Here is a 20700-nt window from a genome sequence, read left to right as displayed (position 1 = left end):
TAGGGCATACAAAAGTATTTTTCCTTACTCTCGGAATTCTTTTGACAAATATCTTGTCCATATATCTATGTCTTTGTATATTTTTTAATAACTACCCCAAAACTCAGCAGCTTAAAACAGTAACAGCCATTTATTATCTCTCATGACTAGGGTTAACTGGGCTCAGCTGGAAGTTCTGCTTTATGTGGTGTGGGGCAGAGCTGCAGTGATCTGGAAGGCTCCAGTGGCTGGAACCTCCAAGGTGGCTTACTCACAGGGTTGGCAGTTGGTGCTGGCTGTCAGGTGAGACAGATAACTAGGGCACCTCCGTTCTCCTCCAGGTGACCTCCCTAGATGGTCTGAGCTTTTTATAGCATGGGAGCTGGATTCAGAGAGAGTGAGTTAATGGAAGCAGCAGATTTCTTAAAAGTCCACTCTCAGAAGTCATAGTCACTTTTGCCTCATTCTGTCAGTTATCGGTCATAGCAAGTCACCGGCCAGCCCTGATAAAAGAGCAGGAACACCCACAAATTTGGGCCAACTTCAGCCTACCATAGTCTGCCCTCTGGTCACAAGATATTCCTGTTTCTCCAGGAATGTAGAAAATACTAATCTCTTTCAAGACCGCCAAAAATCTTGTCCCACTACACCATTAAAGTACAAGATATCAATATCTACATCTTGTCCGGGTGCGGCAGAGGCTCCTCAGGTTTGGCTTCACAAGTGTTTTTGTGGACTAGTAAGACAAGTAATCTACCCCCAACAAATAAAAATCAATTGGGAAGCGGTGAGGGCATAACCCTGATAGAGACACTAATTCAAATGGGGTAATGAAAAGCAAATGCTACAAATCCTACCGTTCCAAGCACTGGAGACGCATATTTATTAGGAGCTTGATTTGTCCACTAGAGTATTCTGTGGGACTCCTAGCTCTGTCTTCTGAGTCATCCTTCCTTTTCTACAAAAATGTTCCATTCCTATATGTCCACTGAGGTGTTGATCCGTTAATACCAACTTGCTGATGAGTACATGGGGTGCTTGTTTTTCCATTCTTGAGATACTTTACTTAGTAGAATGGGTTCCAGCTCTATCCAGGAAAACACAAGATCGGGTGTCAGACAGGTGGGAGCGGGGAGGAGGGGATGGGTATCCACAAACACAATAAGTGAGATGTGCAACGTTTGGGGATGGTCATGCTTTAGGTTCTGACTCAAGGGGGAGGGAGGCATGGGCAATATACATCACCTTAACGCTTGTACCCCCATAATATGCTGAAATAAAAAAAAAATGTTCCGTACTTGTAGCTGAGAAGTTTTCTTAGTCTGTTTTCTGCCTGTAGAAATGTGTAGGCTTATTCTTTTTATTTTGATTTCTTTTTCTTTGTCAAAGCCAAGCTGGTTTTGCTTCTACCATTGTATAGTCTTAGCAACTTTTTAGACTTCTCGTGAATCTTGTTGCGTTTACTACATTAAATGAAAGTCATACCCACAAATCTTTTCAAGACAGTCCCCTGCCTACTTTGGGCAGCACATCAGGATTCTGTGGGACAATAAAGATATTTGGAAGTCATTTTGTCTATCTGACTCTATGTATGAAGTGCACTGTTCCTATTCTTAAAATCTTTTCATCTTGCTGCCAATATCTATATTCATCACAGTTTGATCAGAGAAGTAGAACTACAATGAGCATTACAGAATAAGATATTTATAAAAGGGCATAAAGTTTAACAATGTAGGAGGACTTAGAAGATCCAGAGAAGAGAGTTGAAGGCTCAGAGAAAAGTTCCTAATCACCACTCTTGAATTACTGGCATATATGGAAAAATAAGTTTGTTTTTTGTTGGGTTTTTTTTTTTTTTTTTTTTTGGTTGGGTGTGGATCTGAGAAGTCAGGAGCACACATCTGTCTAAGTGAAACCACAAAAGGGAGCTGGTGGGGAAACCTATGTTGCTTCTCTCTCTGGTCATGGGCTTGGTCAGGCCTGGTAGTTGTATAGAAATGCTGCATGTATAGCATGAGAAAGCAAAGACAAGCTAGAACCCACAGCAACTCTGTGTTTCCTTCTCCCCACAGTAAAACTCTAGGTCAAGCTGGAACCATCCAGCACCTATACATCAGTCTTACAAATCTGACCACAACTACTTTTACAGAATAATAGCAACTATTCTATTAATACTTCTGCCCTCCTATGTGTGTGTGTGTATATATATATATATATATTTTTTTTTCTTTTTACCAACTCAAAGCTGGACCCATAAAAAGAAGGTGATTAGGAAAATACAGTTCCAGTTGTTGAACTCTGTTAATTTAACATGATACAAAACCAACACAGCAAATATTATTGGTTGTCTACTAAGTACCTAGTATGCTTCTAAGCCCTGAAGATAATGAACAAAATAAACTAAATTCCTACTCTTAGGGAATTTATGGTCTAGTTTATATGTTATAACCATTTAATGAATAAGCACTTTAATTCCTTAGGGAAGTAAAGATTTTCCTTCCTTTTATAAACCTAATTTTTTCATACAAATTTATAGCACAGATAGATTAAAAGGATGATGATGAATAATTTTAAAGTGAATCCCCCAATGCAACTAAACTGTAGGGTTACCTACCAAGAAAGAGTGCTATATAAAATGTTGAAGCCCTTTGAATGCTAAAGATAATAAAGGCTTTCTTTAGTGGCATGACCAAGTCAGAAACTTTCATTTTTCTTTTGATTTACTACATTAGTATAGGTGTACATAGCTGAAGATCTTCTACCTAAGCATGTCTGAGATGCTTTGCATATATTTTTAGAATTGTATATGAACTGATAAAATTTCTCTACTTGGATTTGTATAAACTACCATTTGTATTCTGGTTGGTTATTTTAGTTATCTAAGTTTACAGTCAGGATGCATTTTTTCAAATACCCTCATTGAGATTCAAGCAACTATATTGTCTTCCTTTTACTTGTATGTGATCTATGAATGAATCATGAATTAACAAGGAATAACTTACTCTCAATTATATTTTTGGACAAAGAAAAAAAATAAATGTGTAATACTTGTGAAATGCATTAAGCATTAACATATATTTTATGTAATTCTGACAACAATCATTGAGGTACATATCCAAATATTTGTGGATGAGAAAATTGAAACTCAGAAAAGCTAATTATTCATGTTCATACAGCTTGTAAAGGCAGATGCAAAACCAAGCATAACTGGACCAAACTCAAATCATTTTCTACTATACTATATTGTCATTAATTCTAGAATTTTCTTGCATCTTGTTTTGCAAGCTTCAAAGTGGGGTTGCGCTTGATAATTCTTTTGGTGTTGGCAATACCATTTCACACACAGCCAATTTACTTGCTATGTTACCAAAATATCGTTAAAATATGAATGCATCCATAGTTAAAATATTTTAATTATGCAATTTCTCTCAAGAAAGGGCAGAAAGATAGGTTTTTTAATATAAAAACTGCACGTTTAATGTATATAACTAGAAAAGTTTAGAGATAAGTATGCACCTGTGAAACCATAACCATAATCAATCCCATAAACATGTCCATCACCTCCAAAAGTTTCCCTCTTACCTTCTAATTATTATTTTAATTTTTTATAAGAACACTTAGCATATGATCTCTGCATTAGCAAATTTTTAAGTATAAAATATGAAGTCTGTCCACAAAGTATCCAGCCATGTAATATGAAAAATAGCGACATATATTGAAGAAGATACAGGAAACACTGTACATAAGACAATGATGCCTTGTTCCCCTTCAAAGTTGGCCCCTTGGGACCTCATGCAGTTTTCCCAGCATCTCTGAACCTAACACATACACGTTCAACATTCTCAGGTGTTCTGCTTGTTGAAGGCCTTCCGGAAGGTGGATCACTTTCAACGGATTCTTGACCGTCTTTGAAATGTTTGTACCACACCTTTATTTGCACTGCACTCATTGCATTGTCCCTGAAAGCCTTCTTAATCATCCAAATAATTTCTGTGGAGGAATGTTCAAGCTTAATGCAAAATTGGACACAATTCATTGCTCTATTGGCTCAGTCATCTCAGTCATTTTGAATGTAATGGCCACACAGTATACATGCTTACTCAACGGCATCCAGCACTCCACTGACTAGCACAGCAAAGTCATCATTGTTCACACATGCGCATTAAAGTCCACTTTCCTTGGCTGCCAGGTTACATCGATGTCACACGAACTGTCCTTGTTATATTAACAATGGCTGGATACTTTCCAGACTGCCCTCGTATAGTATTATCAACTCTAGGGCACTGTGCTGGATTTATTCATGTCATATAACTGAATCCCTCTTTGAAACAATCCCTCTTTGAAACTCTTTGAAACAATACCTCTCCTCTTCCCCTACTCCTGGCAATCACCACTCTACTCTCCATTTCAATGAATTTTTTACTATTCTGAATTCCTCATATAAGTGGGATCCTGTATTACTAGCATTTGTCCTTCTGTTTCCGGCTTATTTCACTTAGTACAATGTCCTTCAGTTTCATTCATGTTGTCAAAAATGGTAAGATTTCTTTATTTAAGGGTGAATAATATCATATTTATATAACACACTTTTTTATCCATTCACCAGTCAATGGACATTTAGATTGCTTCCATATCATGGCTATTATAAATAATGCTGCAATGAACATGAAGTTTAGGTATCTCTTCAACATGCTGATTTGAATTCTTTTGGATATATACCCCATAGCAGGATTTCTGGAGCTTATGGTAGTTTTATTTTTAATTTTTTGGACACCTTCATATTCTTTTCCATGATGGCTATAACAATCTACATTTCTTCCAACATTGTAAAAGTGTTTCCTTTTCTGTACATCCTTGCCAAACTCATCTTTTTCTTTTTCTTTCTTTCTTTCTTCTTCTTTTTTTTTTTTTTTGATAACAGACATCCCGAAAGGCATGAGCGATTATCTCATTGTGGTTTCAATTTGCATTTCCTTGATGATTAGGGACCTTTGCATCTTTTCCTGTATGTATCGGTCATTTCTGTTGTCTTCCTTGGGGAAATGCCTATTTCAGACCGCTTGTCCATTTCTAAACACTTATTGGTTTTATTGAGTTATAGGAGTTCCTTATATATTTTGCATGTTAACCTTTTGTAAGATATATGATTTGTAATTTTTTTCAGTCTTCAGGTTTCCTTTTTAATTTTCTTGATTGTTTCCTTTTCTGTGCAGGAGTTCTAAGATCTAGACAGAGACAAGGATTCCCACTCTCTTCTACTTAACCTAATAATGGAAGTCCTATCCAGAGCAATTAGGAAAGAAAAAGAATTAAAAGGCACACAAATTGAAAAGAAAGAAGTAAAATTATCTCTGTCTACAGATAACATGACCTTATATGTAGAAAACCCTGAAGACCACACACACATACAAGAAAACCTATTAGAACTAATAAACAAATTAAGTAAAGTTGCAGGATACAAAATCAACCTAAAAAATCCACTTGTGTATACTAACAACAACTATCTCCCAAAATTAAGAAAACAATCCCCTTTACAATGGTGTCAAAAACAATAAAATACTTAGTCATAAACTTAACCAAGCCCGTGAAATAATCATACACTGAAAACTATGAAACACTGAAGAAGAAATTAAAGATGACACAAATAAATGGAAAGGCATTCTGTGCTTATATAGTCGAATAATATTGTTAAAATTTCCACATTACCCAAAGCAATATATAGATTCAATGTAATCCCTATCAAAACTACAATGGCATTTTTTACAGAAATAAAAATAAATACTAAAATTCACATGGAAACACAAAACGCTCCAAATAGCCAAAACAATTTTGAGCAAGAAGAACAAAGTTGTAGGCATCACACTTCCTATATTTAAAACGCATTACAAAACTATAGTACTGAAAATAGTATAGTACAAGCACAAAAACAGACATATTGACTAATAGAACAAAATAGGAAGCCTAGAAATAAGTCCAAGCAAACATGTTCAACTGACCTTCAAGGGTATCAAGACTGTACACTGGAGAAAGTTTTCTTCAGTAAATGATGTTTGGAAAACTGTGTATCCATATGCAAAAAAAATCGAAATTGGACTTCTATCCTATACAAATATTAACTCAAAATGGATTAAAGTCTTACATATAAGACCTGAAAATATAAAACTCCTAGAAGAAAACATAGGGGAAAGTGTTGGCTTTAGCCTTTTAGAAAGATTTAATGGATATGACTTCAAAATCAAAGGCAACAGAAACAATAATAAACAAGTGTGATTATATCAAACTAGAAGGCTGAATTTCTCATTTTTGAATCATAGACAAGACTCTTTCAGTTGAATGCAAAAGGTTTATATGAAGTATTAGTATACATTCTTTTTTTTTTTTATTTCAGCATATTATGGGGGTACAGATTTTAAAGTTTCAATAAATGCCCTTCTCCCCTCCCCCCACAAGTCTGAGTCTCCAGCATGACCATTCTTAAGAATAAAGCTCAGTATCAGATTCACACACAAAATGCATTTATATATTAAGTTCCTTCAGTTTGGGTTGGTATGCAGTAGGAGAAAGAAGTTGAAAATATAAGAACGTGGGCTTAGGAATTAATCAATTTGAGGATCAAATTTTATCTTCACAATTTATTAGCCATGTCATGGTGAGCAAATTAATTAACATTTCTGATCCTCTAATTCCTCCTCTGAAGCATGGAATAATGGTACTTTCTAAATGGAGTATTGTAAAGTTTCAATAAAAATATGAAAACTCCCTAGTATAGTAGGTATCATAAATTTGGATGATAATAGCAACAGCTACCATTTATTGATTACTTACAATGCACTAGTTATAGTATCATCCACATTATATGTTTCATTTTATTTAACATTTATAACAAGCCTGCAAAGAACTATTATTTTAATAAATTAACATTCAATTGATTAGCAATGTAACTTGTAACACAAGTAGTGGTAGAGTGGGAAGGCAACCCAAAGACATTTGATTTTGGGGACAGTTCTTCATCTTCTATTTATTTTTCCATTTTTTTTTATTTCGGCATATGATGGGGGTACAGATATTAAGGTTTCAATAAGTGAGATGTGCACCATCTGGGGGATGGTCATGCTGGAGACTGAGACTTGGGGGGGGTATTTATTCATCCTCTATTTTATATTGTCATCCCAAAGACCACCAGGATGGCTAAAGAGAGTTTTATTATAATATCAGCTTGCAAACTGGGAACAGTCTCTGGCATGAACGGAAGCTGCTCTCTCTTCTAAGAGAGAAAGAAGAGGTTAGGTTTTATGCCCATGGGGTCTGTATTACACAACAATCTCAGACATCTTCCGCAGGATTGGAGGAAAATATATGCATATTTATGAGGGAATTGAGCACATGAGCAATCACTAAACATATGTATATACCACACATTACATGTTCACTTTGGGGTGAGGCTTTAGCATTAAAATTAGGTGGAATTCTGCTTTTTAAGGCAAAATATAAACTATAGGACACAAAGACAGTTTTTGTACAGTCTTTATAAACTGGCTGAAACTGGCTTGAGGTCTGCAGTTGCTTATCAGGAAAGAATGTAAGGCCAGTTGGTCCTCTGTCCAATTAGAGTTATAGCGGTCTAGGTCATAAATCAGCCCCAGGGCCTGACAATTTGCATGATAGCTCCTATTGTTGGGGAGTTTGACAAGAGTGTGGTTTTCTCATAGCTATAGGAATTTAGGGAGTTGTCACACCAACTGAGCACCAGTCCTCAGCCCATGGAGAACATTTTTGTTTTCTTAACCTTAGCGCCCATCTTAGTTGATAGAGAAGTGTCTATTTTAGTTTCTCAGATTACAATATTCTTTACTGTGAGTTTAACAATTGTTAGTTTCCTTCCTCCTTTGTTCTAAAGTAACTGTATCAGTTAACCATGGCAACAAACTGCTACATAACAAACCATCCTCAAAACACAGTGGCTTAAAATAAAAAATCATTTGTCTTTAGAGATGTGTAGAGTGCTGAAGGTCTGCTGTGCTGGTTTGAGTTCTTTTGTGGGGGCTGTGCTCAGGTATCTTGCATTGGCCTGTCTGGTGATGACAAAGACACATGTGTGAGAAAGTTCAATTTTGTAAATGCTTTATTGCAAACCATATTTCTAACATCCCACTGGCTGAAGCAAGTCACAAGGTCCCATCCAGGAGTGAGGCATTACACTGAACCCACACTGGAGGGCACGACAAAATTACCAAATGGCATAGATATGGAGAGAAAGGGAGAATCATAGTTAGGAATGCAATTTGTCACGGAAGGGGAAAACATTTCTATTCTGCATCAGTGGTTTTGAAATGAGAGTATGAATCAAGAACACCTGAGAAGCTTACTGAAAATGCTAACTTTGGGCTACCTCCATAGTTTAAATTCTTTTGATCTGGATTTAGGCACCAAAATATGTATTTTAGTAAGTACATCAGTGATTCTCAAACAGGCACTCCATACTTTGAAAAACACTTCTACGTTGTATTTTTTTTTTTATTCTAATTATCTATCTCTTTGATTGTTCTCATAGAAATATTTTATTCAATGTGCCCATCCAAGGCCTAGCAGATTTTACACTATTTCCATGTAATTTCTTCTACTTGATGTAGTTACATCTTGATGTTGAGAGAAATACATAGATTTGGACTTTGGTCAATTTTATGCTAATAATTTTCTAAAGGAAGAATGAGAAATAACCTAGGAAAAGAATTTGAGAAGCTTACAGAATTTGATGGGGTTTTTAAGATGATGAGACAATGGTAGGAATTTAATTACTTTCAACACTGAATGGATAATTTAGTGCCTAAGATTTTTTGAACTCTTTATTTAGCAGCTATTAACTAAGAGATTGCTTCATGTTTTCTATAGATCTATAAAATGTGTTCATTAATCATTTCTATTAATACAATATTAAACTTGGTCTTCTGAACATAGATGGCCATAAGTCTCCAAATTGATTATACTGTCTTAATGTTGTATAACTTATTATTTTCAAAATAAGCAACTCTCTAAATATATAACTTCATATGATTTACATTTTGCATTTAGTAGCATTTTTCACTAACAGGAATTGTAAATCATGGAGGAGGGAGACTTTAACACAAACACATTTGTTTTCTCTTTAGAAAAATGTGATCACACAATAAGGATCCTTCATTTTCAACAAAACCAGAGAAGCTCTTGTATCAAATATGTACTAATTTCCTACAATGTTATAACTACATGATTAATGCAAAAGAAATATTGTGGAATAGAGGAAAGTGAGGGCTTTCAAAGCAGCAGGACAGGGTGTGGATTCTGGTATGGCCACTTGTGTAGTTACTGGCCTTGGCCTCCTTATTTATAAAATTTGGATATTCATAATTATATCACATAGTTGTAGAATTACAGTAAGTATTAGGCTTAGCACTTACAAGTGATCCATAACCTATTATTTTGTGGACATGCTTACTTCTAACAGAATTTTTAAGCATAAAGAATCTACTATTCCAACTTCAGGAAAGTATGACAAAGAATGTGTGAGTCAAATAGAGAATAAATCTGACAATAAATCATGGTGCACTGCTGCACATATATTCTTTGAAATATAGAAACATGGTTAAGCGCAAGAACATTCCTGGTTTGGTTAAAGTCCAAATTTCATTACATGCAAGTTATACAACTTTTGGTGGAATGATTAATTACTTTGTGCCTTATTTGCTTTATGTACAAAGTCAGGGTAGTGTTATTTATTATGATTGTTATTGTGATAATGAAATCCCACAATATAAACCGCTTAGGACTATCTTATATATAAGAAGAATTTAATGGTAATGTTATTATAATTAATATTACTATTAATAATAGTATTTTAATCTGGTTTCTAACACTAGTGCTCTAACTTAATGGACCTAACCAACTTATTAACTTTTCTGAACCCACAGAAAATGGACTATTACCATGTTTAAGGCTGATAATGCCTGCCTGGGAGATGGTGAGTGCTGTCTTCTTTTTTGGCCACACTTTTTGGTTTTCTCCAACAAGATTGTTTTAGGTATTTTGAAATGAAGTACCAAAATGAGCTGAGTAGTCTAAGAAGATATATATGGAAAAACAAGCACTACATGTACTCACCAGCAAATTGGTATTAACTGATCAACACCTAAGTGAACATATAGAAATAACATTTATCAGGTGTCGGGCAGGTGGGGGCGAGGGGGTATGTACATACATAATGAGTGAGATGTGCACCGTATGGGGGATGGTCACGCTTGAAGCTCTGACTCAAGGGAGGAGGGAGAGCATGGACAATATATGTAACCTTAACATCTGTACCCTCATAATATGTTGAAATAAAAAAAAAAAACTTTTAAAAAAAGAATAAGAGATATGAAACAGGTCTCTGAGGTTACACCGATGTGGGGTAAATAAAGATGGGCAAAGTTCACAGAACAAGTGTCCAGGGAAGAACCTGAAAGCAGTTGGAAAAGGCTGTCATGTTGTATTGAAAGCAGATAAGGCTGCCGGGCAGAAACAGGTGGCAGAGTGAGGGCCCACGAGGACAGGTTGCTGGGGTCAGTGGGCAAGAGGATTGACGTGAAGTCTGTGGAGTGCTCAACATAATCTAATAGTGATGTGGAGATGAAAGTAAAAAAAGGAAGTAGTGTAAGAATTAAGAATTTAAAGGGCATATGTTCAGAGAAAAACAAACTAAAATGTATATTGTTTTATGTTGATGAAACAAATGATTAGTTGAAATTTTTGATTTTACCATTATACTTGACAATTGGTGAGTACAATCTAAAAACATAAGGTGTCATAGCAATACAAGTTATAACAGACAATGCTAGACAATGTTAAAACATGATTTTCACAATATGCCTTTGATTTGTATTGTTTCTAAATGCTAGGAGCTAAGAGTGTTATTGGAGCATTTCCTTGGGCCAGTGTTTAGTTCCTGTGTTTAGTTCCCAGTTCTGCCAGTTTCTAGGCATGTGGCTTTAGACAAATCTCTGAAGTTTTCTAAGCCTTAGGTTCCCATGTGGTATATTTAGGAGTTTTCAAAAAAAATATATCTCTAAGTTCACTGACCTCCAAGGACTGTATGGCATGTCTGGCACCGGAAATGTCCTAAGCATGTTATACTGGGTGAGCTGTTTTCCTCTACAAGTTTCATTTGTAGTTTCATACTGACCTGAAAAATGGTGATAATGTTGCCTGCTTTGATTACTGAGTTACTGAATGTGGAGCTGAACTGAGTTAGCAAATATGAAAGTCCTTTGAAAAATGGTAATAAATATAAGGCACAATTATTATAAATGATCAAAGATTTACTGACTATGGTTCAGCACCATAAGTAGAAAGGAGTGAAGTTGTTAATGGAGAATAAACAGGAGTGGCAACCTTTCTCACGGAGGATAATCCAGAATTTATGTTGTGTAATGCTGTGGTTAATTGATTGGGGTTGGATCTAGTGAGTAATTAAGTTTAGTAACAGTCTGCCAATACGGTTTTTCTATTCCTGTCACATTAAATCACTTACAATGAACTCGGAGTCATGGAGAACATAAACTATTGTTTGACCTACAGGTATATGAAGAAAAAAAAAATACATTAAAGTTGTTGGGTACCAAGGATATATGCAGAAGAAATAAAAAAAAAAAAAAAAAAGTTGTTGGGGATGGATGAGAGATGTACATGCTGAGATCTGGCAAAAGAGGGAGTGTTTGGGACAAAGTTCTTGAAGCCAGGGTGTCCTATCCAAAGCTAGTGATTTTTCTTTACTTACTATGTAAAAGGAGCCTACTCACAATTTCCCACATGCAAAATGCAAAACAGCTACCAATCTCTCTCTCTCTCTCTCTCTCTCTCTCTCTCTCTCTCTCTCTCTCTTTCTTGCCTCTTGGAGTGTCTATCAATCTCTACAGTTATCATTATTTTAGAACGTATTTTCTGACTTTCATCAGATCTGCATGTTTGGTAAGAACAATTATGACACTGCAAAAAGAATCTCAGGTATAGAAAGAGATAGACTTTGTCTTTAAATTCTCCCTCCATCATTAGATGAATCATATTTCTCAGTCTACATTTCCTCCTCTGTACAACTGTAACACTAACTTCTACCTTAAAATGTCTAGGTAAGGAAATCCTCTAGCATAGTGTCTAAGTTTTTGTAAGTACAGTAAATATTTTTCTACCATTTTTTTCCTTCTTCAAAGTAAGGATCATATCTTATTTACTAAATTGTGTATGTCCAATAAACACTCCCTATATTTGGCTCTTTTTGTTATAACATCTTGTCACTTTACTTCTCCACCTTTTCACTTGTCCACAGGGACTCTTCTCCTACCCATTTAGGGACTTGCTTATAGTCTTTTAAATATAAAACATGGCTACATGGCTAGGCATGGTGGCTCATGCCTATAATCTCAGCACTATGGGAGGCTGAACTGGGAGATTGCTTGAAGCCAGGAATTTAAGGCAATTCTGGCCAGCAAAGAAAGACTCCATCTCCAATAACAACAAGATTTTATATATATATATATATATATATATATATATATTTGCCAGGCATAGTGGCACATGCCGGTAGTCCTAGCCACTGGAGAGGCTGAGGCAGGAGTATCACTTGAGTCTAGGAGTTTGAGGTTGCAGTCAGGTACGTTTGCACCACTGCATGCTAGCCCAGGGAGACGGAGGAAGATCCCGTCTCAAAAAAAAAAAAAAAAAAAAAAAAAAAAAGCCTATAAATCAATTAGCCTAATCTGCTTACTTTAGAATGCACATGGTAATATTGGATCAATAATTATAAAATTAGCATGGTTCTTTTTAATTAATTTATTTGTTAGCATTGTGCCTTGTTCTTGATGAATAATGATGACTAAGTTTATCATGTAATTCAGAGGTTTAATGGAAGGATATTCAGCTACTTCTATAATAAAATAAATGGTACATAAAATAATGAGACACCTTTACTTTTCTTGACACATTGGCAAATATTAACACATTTGAGAAAAGGCAATTGCGACAAGGTTGTGGGTAAATAAGCACTCAGAATCATTGTTGGCAGGATTATAACTTGGTTCAACACCTTTGGAGCAGGGGAGATAAACTGTGACAATTTGATTGGAAGGGGGCCCAGGGCTCATGTGTTGAAGTCATGCCTGCCTGACAGATGTGATATTTTTGCTTAAATTATATGTTTATTTAAGAACATGGGGACACTAGAGAAAAAGGGCTTGTCTAGTGGCTGTTTGAATAGCAAACTTATTTTTTTTTTAATAAACTGATATTGTATGTTTGTCTGGAATAACTCTGGAGGTAGAGTTGATGGAAATTTTGGATGTTCAATGGACTACTGGCAATCTAGTCATGTTTAAAAATTGTCACTGATTCAGAGGACAAGTTGTCAGTTCCTAACAAAATTTTAAAGTACGCATATCTTTAAACCCAGCAACTTCACTTTGGGTATTCTGTTTTACAGATATGCATATAATAATGCTCCCAAAAATGCACATAGCAGATGATTGTGGCAGTATTATGTATAATAATAGAAAATCAGAAACTATCTAAATCCCCAATCATTGGGTCTGATTAAACAATATAATAACTATGGAATGCTTAGAGGTTCTTATATAGTAAAAGTAGACCTATATATTTTTACTGTATACCCTTTGAAATTTATTTTTGTGCCAAATTTATTTTTGTGCCAATGATCTTTTAAAAGATCATTTAAAAATACTGGTTTAACAAAGATTATTTTAAAAACCAAACAAATTAAGAAAATCAAAGCAAGATTTGATAAATAGAAATGTTTTTTTTTTCAAGCATTGACACTCATCGTACTCCTGATCAATTTAACACAAACACATATTGAAATTATACTAGGCAACAGTTTCAGTATTAGACATAATTTCATACATAAGAAATTAAATAGGATGCATCTGTTTATAGTCTACTAGTTTTCAAGGTGGCCTACAAAGACAGATTTAAAGTTGGTGAAACACACAAAGCAAATCTGGGGTTGAATGAAATTAAAATTAATAATTATTTAATCCTCTTTTTGATTTATAAGCTAGGTTATATGCACATTTTAGGTGCAGTATGTCTTTTTTGCATATTAAGAGATCATCACTCTGTATGTGCACTGGAAGAATCATAAAAGCCTGGTAGTTTACAAATAATAAAATTACAGATGGAGAATACAGTTATCTAATTAATTCTGAAATCTGGTTGCCCTTAAAAGAGGAGCAACATGCTTATAGATGTTTTTCTATTCCATTTCAACATGAAGAGTTGCTTTCAGTAAAAAATATTTATTTCACCAGGAAATGCCCATAGTTGCTTAGTTATGCCTGGTTCTTTCCCAGCAATTATTTTTCTAGGGCAGCTGTTGTTTTCATGTAAACTGACTATAAATAGGACACATGGTACTCAGATGTTTAAATGTAGATAATTAAGAAAGATAAATTTTTTAGTGTAAATCTATATTTATAAATGCATACGTACTTATAAATAGCTTTTCCATAACCATTTTTAAGGAGTTGAAATGAACTAAATTAAGAGGACAAAACATAAGGAATTAAGGGTGATATACTTGCATGGCAGATACATGATACATTTATTAATATATAATTTCCTGCTCTGAGTGTGTGTATGTGTGTTGCTTTGATATTTTATTTCCATATGTGGTTAAAAACATAAAAATTCCTTTTGTGGAGAAATTTAAAATCACATCCCCAGAGTTGACTAGATATCTCTCTTCTGATTTATAATAGCATCCTGGATGACTCTGAGAAATTAAATAACCTTTTCAAGGTTACACTTAGAAGTGTGTAACGGTAGGAGTTCCTTACAGTCAATATCAGTTCAAAATAGAGAAACTTTCTGGCCGGGCGCTGTGGCTCACGCCTGTAATCCTAGCTCTTGGGAGGCCGAGGCGGGCGGATTGCTCAAGGTCAGGAGTTCAAAACCAGCCTGAGCAAGAGCGAGACCCCGTCTCTACTATAAATAGAAAGAAATTAATTGGCCAACTGATATATATATAAAAAATTAGCCGGGCATGGTGGCGCATTCCTGTAGTCCCAGCTACTCGGGAGGCTGAGGCAGGAGGATCGCTTGAGCCCAGGTGTTTGAGGTTGCTGTGAGCTAGGCTGACGCCACGGCACTCACTCTAGCCTGGACAACAAAGTGAGACTCTGTCTCAAAAAAAAAAAAAAAAAATAGAGAAACTTTCTAAAATCAATAATAATATGGGATGGTCCATACGTAAGAGTCAGCTCTGCATCATGTAAATGCTTTTAAAAGTATAATAATCACATGTCAGAAATGATGTAGATATTTTCCTGCAGCAGGGTAAGGATGAACAGGAAGTGGTTGGCCTAGAGTACACCCAAATAATTTCCAAATGCAATGGAGCATGAGTCTAAGATACACATGTATGATTTCCTATTAGACAAGGTATAGGGCAATATTCTAATAAGACATTTAGTTATCAGTCCCTTATCGGATGCATAGGATGCAAAAATTTTCTCCCATTCTGTAGGTTGTCTGTTTACTTTCATGACTATTTCTTTGGCTGTGCAGAAGCTTTGTAGTTTGATCATGTCCCATTTATTTATTTTTGTTGCTGCTGTGATTGCCTTTGGGGTCTTCTTCATAAACTCTTTGCCCAGGCCGATGTCTAGGAGAGTGTTTCCAACTTTTTCCTCTAGAGTTCTAATAGTTTCATATCTTAGGTTTAAGTCTGTTATCCAGCGTGAGTTGGTTTTTGTGAGAGGTGAAAGGTGTGGGTCCTGTTTTAGCCTTCTACAGGTGGCTATCCAGTTTTCCCAGCACCATTTATTGAAGAGGGATTCTTTTCCCCAGCGTATGTTTTTGTCTGCTTTGTCGAAGATGAGATGGCTATATGAGGATGGTTTTATATCAGGATTCTCACATCTGTTCCACTGGTCAATATTCCTGTTTTTGTGCCAATACCATATTGTTTTAATTACTACAGCTTTGTAGTATAGTTTGATATCTGGCATATTAATGCCTCCCATTTTGTTTTTGTTGCCTAGAATTGCTCTTGATATTCGGGGTCTTCTTTGGTTCCATACGAAGCGTAAAAGTATTTTTTCTATATCTGTGAAGAATGCTGATGGGATTTTAATAGGTATTGCATTGAATCTGTAGATCAGTTTGGGTAGTATAGACATTTTGATGATAAACAGACAACCTACAGAATGGGAGAAAATTTTTGCATCCTATGCATCCGATAAGGGACTGATAACTAGAATATACTTAGAACTCACGAAAATTAGGAAGAAAAAATCAAATAACCCCATTAAAAAGTGGGCAAAGGACTTGAACAGAAATTTTTCTAAAGAAGACAGAAGAATGGCCAACAAACATATGAAGAAATGCTCAACATCTCTAATCATCAGGGAAATGCAAATCAAAACCACAATGAGATATCACTTAACCCCAGTGAGAATGGCCTTTATCAAAAAATCTCCAAACAATAAATGCTGGCGTGGTTGCGGAGAGAGAGGAACACTCCTACACTGCTGGTGGGACTGCAAACTAGTTCAACCTCTGTGGAAAGCAATATGGAGATACCTTAAAGCGATACAAGTGAATCTACCATTTGATCCAGCAATCCCATTGCTGGGCATCTACCCAAATGATCCAGTGACACTCTACAAAAAAGACACCTGCACTCGAATGTTTATAGCAGCACAATTCATAATTGCAAGGCTGTGGAAACAGCCCAAGTGCCCATCAATCAAAGAATGGATTAATAAAATGTGGTATATGTACACCATGGAGTACTATTCAGCTCTAAGAAACAATGGTGATATAGCACACCTTATATTTTCCTGGTTAGAGCTGGAACCCATACTACTAAGTGAAGTATCCCAAGAATGGAAAAACAAGCACCAGATATATTCTCCAGCAAACTGGTATTAACTGAGTAGCACCTAAGTGGACACATAGGTGCTACAGTAATAGGGTATTGGGCAGGTGGGAGGGGGGAGGGGGACGGGTATATACATACATAGTGAGTGAGATGTGCACCATCTGGGGGATGGTCATGATGGAGACTCAGACTTTTAGGGGGAGGGGGGGAAATGGGCATTTATTGAAACCTTAAAATCTGTACCCCCATAATATACCAAAATAAAAAAAATAATTAAAAAAAAAAAAAAAAAGACATTTAATCATCAATGGCTAGGCCACAGCCCTGATTTCTGATTCAGTAGGTCTGAGACAAGGTTCAAGAATTAGCATTTCTAACTATTCCTCGGGTGGTGCTGATGTTCCAGGTCCAAAACACTGTACTCAGATATGGAATAGGGTAAATGTGTAAACATTTACTCTAAAATTTAGAGTAAATGTGTGCAGAATAAATTAAGAAATTTAAGTAAGTTAACTATTTTTCTTCATTATATCTATCATTTTTCATTCTTATATATTAATGTTTGCAAATGGTTGTAATAAAAATAAATATTAGAATACCTTTAGGTCATATGTATTCCACTCTATTTCACCTGAAAATACATGCTAGTGTCTTACTCCTATAGAAACATTCATTTTCTGTTACCTGCCTTTTCCGGAAGGCTTCTGAGTTTGCCATTTCCACCAAGATCCCCGTTGATCATTGTATTTATGCCTATTGTTTGAATTGCCATGCATAATTTAATAACCTCAAAATCACCTCTTTTGTTCCAGAGGTCTTTCATTCAACATAAATAAATTAAGTGACTTCTACATGCCAGACATTGTGCTAAGCATCAGGGGCCTCGTAAGTACTGATACTTAGGGAACATATTGTAGTTATTTATACTTATCACAGCTTATATTCCATTATCCTTGGTCACTACTCTAAGATGAATGTCTACAATCATCTGTCCTCTGTAATAAGCTCACCCTTGTATTTCTCTCTAGTTCCCATATCCTTTCCTAAGTTCCCTCCCTTCCCATAGGTAACCGATCTCTCCAACCCTCTATTGTGCTGTGTGACTATTCAGTCCCATAACTACTGCAATCTACTACAACCTCAAACTTTACACTGAATACTTCTCATATCTCAGCATAAACATTTTTTCACCTATGACTCTAACTTACCCAATATTTAGATGGAATTTCCTTATTTTTTCAGGTCTTATGTACTTCAACATTCAGATGTGAGTACAAGTGTACACCATATCTCCTATTGCTATTCCAAATAGTCACTCTATAAAGAATTTGGCTTCATTGAGACTGGCTATGCATTCATATATCACATCCTTGTTAACTCCTGAGCATGCCCATTATTTATTGAAGAGATTAAGACCTTGGCTTCTTTTCTCAATTCCTACTATCATTTTATGTATTCAATCTCCTTGTGCATGACCTTTTAAACATTCTGACATGGCAATAGCCAGCCTAAATTATAATTTTTTTATTGATTTGGCTGTAAACTTATGAGGGTAGAGGTCCTCCTTTGAAACTATTTTTAATATCATATCTACCCAACAGATTGGCTGTGATTCATACTTTTGTTGTATAAATGGATAAGTGAATGAATAAATGGTACCTTGACATGATGGCATGATTACAGAATAAAAGAGGTGGGGTTTTGTTTGTTTGTTTACAATAGGGGAGAATTCAAAACATAGAAAGAGAAAAAAAATACATTGGAGAGAGAGAAAATTGCAGAAGAAGAGAGAATTACAGTTTCCATGAGACAGAGATTTAAAAGCAGCTTAACTGACTGGTTCTGACCAAGAGGCTTTCCTGAGATTAACGGCAGAAGGTAGCCCAAGCCGTAGTCACTTAAAGGCTGACTGAGGCTGAACGATTTACTCACAAGGGGGCTCACTCATAGGGTTGGCAGCTTGGTGCTGGCTGTTGGCGAGCTGACTGTTCCTCTCCACAAGTACAACTGAGTGTACCTGTGACATGGTGACTGGCTTCCTTCAGAGCAAGCATTTCAATGGGTCAAAACAGAAGTTACAATGCTTTTATGACCTGAACTTGGAAGTTACACAACATCACTTCTACAATATTTTATTGTTTACACAGGCCAGCCTGATTTAGTGTGGGAAGGGCCTATACAAGGGCATAAATACTAGAAGGTGAGGATCACAGGGGGTCATCCTAGAGGCTGGCTATTACTGTATGATTCCTAAACTAATGTTTGTACCTCTGCAAAACTGTGTCTGTAAGTTCTGGGCAGAAGGATGATCATTTACATTACTTTTTATCCATTGCCATTTTGGAGTTTTACAAAAACTTGTTGAAGTCAGTTGAATACATATACTCTCTTTTTTAAAAATTTAAAATGAAACATTAAATATTCTACTCAATTTTTTATGTCTATGATAATGTTTTAGAATAAAATCTGAGTACATCTTATATCAATATCGAGTTATATAAATAAATTCTAATAAACATTTCATGTTTCTACATAGGTAATACGTTTTGACTAGGCATTAGGCTAGTTATTTTACATATATTATCACATTTAACTTGCACAATGATGTTTAAAATGATTTATTCTCTCCTTTTTCAACAAAAGTAGTGAGTGTTAAAAAGTTTAAGTAACTTATCAAGGCCATACAACACATCAAGGTATGGATGGTAATATTCACCTAAACACTCTAATTTCTCCCAGACAGCATTTACCAAAGTTGTTTCCATATAGCTCTAGATCTGAAACATGCTCTGAAACAAAAGCATTCCAGATTAATATTTGGGAATAGCTTTGCATTATATCTAATATTATTAGAGATACTCTAGTAAGAAATATTTTAAACTTTCTTTGAACCATCTTTAAAACTCACATCCAATTTAATATGGAAAACTATTTAGGAAATACTTCACTTTATCTATCTAGTTATCTATGTAATAGTTTCGAGTTATTTGACCCTGCCATTATCTAAGCAAGGCATGTCTATAAAGTATTGATGAGGTGTTTTCCAGAGCTATTGAAAGGTTGTTAAGAAAGAAATAAGACACGAGTTTATGATTTCCGCTGCACTTAGAATAAATGACAGGCTCCTCATCATGGTTGACAAAGTCATAGATTGTCTGGCCTTTGCCTACTTCTTTAACTTCTTGCCATGCTTTCCCTCACTCCTAACTATTCTAGTCTTTATTTAGTTTCTCCAGGACACCAGGCTTTCTCCTGCATTAATTAATGTCTTTGCATGTGATAGTTAATCTTCCTAAAATACTCTTTTCCAAATGTTGGAATAGTTCATTTATTATTTCTCAACTTAAATAACACTTTCTCAGTGAAGCCTTCCTTAATCATGTAACATAAAGTAGGGCCCCCAAAACATTCCCTCTCACATATTTTTTATCATTTTATTTATGCAATCATCACAATTGATTGAATCTATTATATTTTATTATTATATGTGTACATTTACATGAATATAAATATATATAAAATACATCTAGGAAATATGGATATTTGTTCCCTTGCTTATTGTCTCCTTTTTGTGCTATGTTCTATGATGACCATAGCTATGAATTTTTGTTTTCCTAATATATATTCCAAAACCTAGTACAGTTTCTGGCTTGAAATATTCATTTAATGTACATTTGTCAAATGAATAATTGATAGATAATAATAAGAGCTAACAAAATTGAGCAAGTACTACCATGAAGTCTCTATACAGTCATGAATCCCTTAACAACAAGAATACATTCTGAGAAATGTGTTACCAGGCAATTTTGTCGTGAGAA

General features: G+C 35.3%; 1 protein-coding gene across 7 annotated transcripts in view; it reads left to right on the top strand.

Annotated features, from left to right (window-relative positions):
* LOC142870624 (teneurin-4-like) overlaps nucleotides 1-20700 on the top strand; it is a 2325019-nt gene that overhangs the window by 219361 nt on the left and 2084958 nt on the right. For 5 of the 7 annotated variants that reach the window (XM_076002352.1, XM_076002350.1, XM_076002346.1 and 2 more), the window contains exon 2: nucleotides 9924-9973. The exons of the other annotated variants lie outside the window; for them this stretch is intronic. The gene's annotated coding sequence lies outside the window, so the exon portion shown is untranslated. The remainder of the gene's footprint in view (nucleotides 1-9923; nucleotides 9974-20700) is intronic. 7 annotated transcript variants of the gene reach the window in all.

The sequence above is a fragment of the Microcebus murinus genome, chromosome 4, assembly GCF_040939455.1.
Source record: "Microcebus murinus isolate Inina chromosome 4, M.murinus_Inina_mat1.0, whole genome shotgun sequence".
Taxonomy (NCBI): domain Eukaryota; kingdom Metazoa; phylum Chordata; class Mammalia; order Primates; family Cheirogaleidae; genus Microcebus; species Microcebus murinus.
This window is presented reverse-complemented; position numbering and strand designations above follow the sequence as displayed.